This window comes from Euphorbia lathyris, chromosome 2 (assembly GCF_963576675.1).
Source record: "Euphorbia lathyris chromosome 2, ddEupLath1.1, whole genome shotgun sequence".
NCBI classification, from domain to species: domain Eukaryota; kingdom Viridiplantae; phylum Streptophyta; class Magnoliopsida; order Malpighiales; family Euphorbiaceae; genus Euphorbia; species Euphorbia lathyris.
In genome coordinates this window covers 94,036,023-94,040,335 of record NC_088911.1, presented here as the reverse complement: position 1 = coordinate 94,040,335, position 4,313 = coordinate 94,036,023, and the positions used below count along the sequence as shown (strand labels likewise).

At 36.0% G+C, this 4,313-nt stretch overlaps 1 pseudogene; it reads right to left on the bottom strand.

Moving 5' to 3' along the window:
• Positions 1 to 347: 347 nt before the first annotated feature.
• On the bottom strand, positions 348 to 2,086 carry LOC136220709 (5-OH-xanthotoxin synthase-like; annotated as a pseudogene).
• Between the last annotated feature and the right edge of the window lie 2,227 nt (positions 2,087 to 4,313).

Below are 4,313 nucleotides of genomic sequence, written 5' to 3'. Positions count from 1 at the left end.
TAAATTTGGCCCCAACCAAAACGACGTCGTTTTGGGGGCCAAATTATTAAAAAAAAATACAGCCCAGCCCATTGGGCTGGGCTGTTTCTTCTTCGCTACATCTCCTGAAGGAGATGTAGCAGGCGCCGCTGCGCCTAAATCGGGAAGGCATAGCAGCGGCGCCGGGGGGCTAATCTTTAGCCCTCCCTAAACTCTCCATGGCAGCTCCGGCGCCGTAGGGGCTGGAGCCCCCACGGGCGCCGGGCTGCCTCCGCCTCTGGTTCTATGGAGACTTTCTTACTGGGACTTTATCCGTCATATATTTAAGTGTCAAGTTAAAAAAAAAAAACAAAATTGTTATTTCAAACAAAATTCCCAACAATAAGTATAGATTTTTGGCATCATTTTAGATTTTTTTTTTGAAGAACTAAATGAATACTAGAGAATGACAATGTTTATTTTATAAGGCTTATGGTTGCCATAGACTTGGTATGAGACAAAGAGCATTCTTCTTGTGCACAACAATGCCTACTTGCACATCCATATCTATGTCTTTACTTTGGATTTCATCAGCCAATTCCCAATTAAATTTTATGAAGCAAATTTGCAAGAGATAACTCCACATTAGCAAGACCCATATGCATTCCTGGACATATTCTTCTGCCTGCTCCAAAAGGTATGAGCTCAAAATCATGACCTTTTAAATCAATTGAATTACCCACGAATCTTTCAGGACAAAACTCTTGAGGATTCTCCCACACTTGAGGGTCTCTTCCTATTGCATATGTATTCACATAAACAGTAGTCTTTGCTGCTATATCATATCCTTGTAACTTACAGTTTTCAGTCAATTCTCTTGGTAGTAGTGATGGGGCTGGCGGTTGTAATCTCATTGTCTCTTTGATCACTGCTTTCAGATATGATAGCTTTTGAATTTCATCTTCGTTTACAAATCCTTTGTTTTCAGCCATTTTTCTAACTTCTTCTTGAGCTTTTTTCATTGCTATGTTGTTCTTCATTAGGAAAGTCATGGCCCAAACTACAGTTGCTGCACTTGTTTCCGTCCCACCCAAAAATACATTCTGCAAAACAAATAGTATAGTAAGTACATAATGATCATAATATAACATTAATTAGCAACTAATTATAAGAAAAGATACTCAAATGTTAAAAAAGACAGACTAAAAGCTCAATTTATGTGTAAATTAAAATGATAATTGATTACCATGAGTATTGCTTTGATGTGGTCGCATGTGAGTTGAATTTTGAAAGAACCATCCTTAGAAATTTGAAGTAACACATCAAGAATATCCTCTTGCTCAGGTTTAGATCTGGTTGGATCAAGGTGCTCTTTGATTATCTGTTCATAAAACATATCAAAATCCTGGAAATGTTGATCCAATCAACGGATCAATCCAGTGAGTTTATCAACAAAACTCAACACAGGAAAATAATCTGGCATGAAAAAACTTGTAAACAATGCCTCATTTTCCGCAAGTAAATCCTGAAATCTACTCCTTTCTATTCCATTTTCCTCGCATCTCATTCCAAAACCAACCCTGCACGTTATAGTATTTGTAAGATTCATCATTGCCTTAGATAAATTCACAGGTTTACAGGCCACAGCTGATTCTGAAATTTTTTCAATCATTGAAGAGACTTCATATTCTCTAATGGGTCGAAAACTTTGCAACTTGTTGAACAGATGAAGTACACATATTCTCCTCATCTCTCTCCAATAAACATCATATGGTGAGAAAAACAAGTCCTTGCCATTATAGGATAGTTTCTGTTGGCTGTGGAAATAGGGTCTGCTACAGAAGATGAGATCATGGGTTTTCATTACTTTTTCTGCCATTTTGGCTGAGGAAATTACTAGCACTGGTCGAGAACCTATGCGTAAGGACATTAAAGGTCCATATTTTAGAGAAAGTTTGCAGAGGTTGAGATGAAGAACTGAGTAATCAAGCTGAATTAAATTTCCTACAAAGGGAAGACCTCGAGGACCGGGTGGGAGATGAAGATTCCTTCTTGTTTTGTGTTTTTGAAAGAGAAATATGAGGAAAATAGGAAGAGAAGATAATAGAAGAAAGATAAGCAAATCCATAATGGTTGGTCCGTTTGTGTGTTTCAATAGCTTTATGAGTAACATGTACCTATATAGTATTAACTTAACTTATTTATACATTAATTCCAAAAATTTCTATAGTATTCTATAATTAAAATTAATATCTAGGATTTCAACAACCTGAATAATCTTTTGGTTGTGATTCATTATAAATATATGTAATGGAAGTGTAATAAGTGAGTGGAAATAAACATAAAGATAATGAAAATAAAAGGTTGAGTAATATGGTAAGTTGAGAGATGTGTCGAGTAAATAAAAAGTGAGGAAGAGAGAAATTAGATAGTTGAAATTTTTATTACTCTATTATGTATAAATTTCGATTTAATCTTCGTTAAATATTTTATTATTAATTTCGTCGTCCATACTCAATAAGTGGTATCAGAACAAGCAGCTAAGGATTGACAATCAAGTGTGAACAAACGGTTATGGACTAGTCACCGAGTACTAAGTAGTTCCCGATCTAGGATCGTGGTGGTTTGAGGTACTGCTAGCGCACAGTCGGGATTATGAAAATTATTAGCTTGGAATCAAACTTACTTGGTTGATTAAAGAAAATAACCAAGTCATCATAGATGATATGTCTATCTCGGTAAGTACTATGAAAAAACTTAATAATAATAATTACAGTACTTGGAGTACTTGTATGCAATTTTATCTGTTTGACCAAGATTTATGGAAGACTGTTGGAGGTAATGACACAACACCTTCGACATAATAAAATGACCTTAACAAGTAGAAGGTCGAGTATGGTAAAGTTGTGTATGCTTTATCAATTTTGGTGTAAGATGATTTGCTACAACGAATCAATGATGACAAAACCCCCAAAGAAGCATGGGACAGTCTTGATGGAGTATTTGCAAGAACGAACGATGTTAAGCTCCAACAACTCCAGAACGGTTTATTGTCGGTCTCGCAACAAGATATTACGGTGAGTGAATACTTTATTAAAGTTAAAACTTTATGTAAAGAAATTTCAAAATTTGATCTTAAAAATAAAATCATCGAAACAAGAATTAGAAGAATTATAGTCCACGAGTTGCGTTATGAATTTAACGTGTTTCTCACAGCAACCCGAGGATAAGATAAAGAACCAAATTTAAATGAATTAGAAAATATCTTGGCTACTCAAGACGCTCTAGATAAAGAAATGTCTAAAGTCTCAGTCAATGATAAAGATAAAACTCTTTTTAGCAATAAAAATAGCAAGGATCCATCCAAACACTTTGAGATCAAGAAATGGTGGAAGGTTCAAACAACATGGTTGGCAGCAAAAGCCACAAAGAGAGAGTTGGAAATAATAGGGAGCTCACCACAGTCATAATGAAGCGGATGAGAAGGTGTATCGATGCAATATTTAGTTTTACGTTTGTGGCAAAATAAGTCACTATGCTCAAGATTGTTGGTATAAAAAAGCAGAAGGAAGCGTTGTAATATCCACTCACGCCAAAGATGAAAGCCAAGAAGAATGAGATTTCCTCGCTTCACTATATCATTTTTCATTTCACATGACACAAGATATATGGTAGATATTTGTTTTCGTGTTGTCTGATTGTTTTCGTGACAGTATATTAAAATTTTATCATCTGAAAGCTTAACTGAAAATATGAGTAATTCACATATGGCGTTACGATGACAGTCATATGTCATCTCAACAAAACGCGATTTTGATTGAAAAGTTATTTAACCATCATATGACAGTTGTTAAATAGCACTGTCATTATTGTGAGAGAAAAAAAATCTAAAATTTTCTAAGTTTCACGGGCAGAGCAAAAAGTACCCAAAATTTTAACACGCCCAAATTTTTATACGAAGTATGATAACATTGAGATATTATCCTGAGGACCGAAAGGGATATTCACCTAGAGAACGCCGCGTATTAATCCCCAAAGGAGATCCGGCTGGCGGATCTCCACGATCCCGCTCAAAGAGATCCGCTGGCGAACCTATAAGGCGAATCTCCTCATCTACTTGGTTCGTCACTGTAACAGCTAAAGCCGACTCGGCCATAAAGGCCATTAATGAGCTATCAATTAGCTAAACCGCCAGTTTAAGGATAACTTGTAACCGCCATTAATGGAACATTAATGGCGACTTTCTGGTTGCCGAAGGTTACAACTTCCTAGCTATATATATAGCCTACATCCTTAGGCTATCAAGGTACACACACTCATATCCTTTACCCTTTGTCATTTCAGTTTGCCTTTCT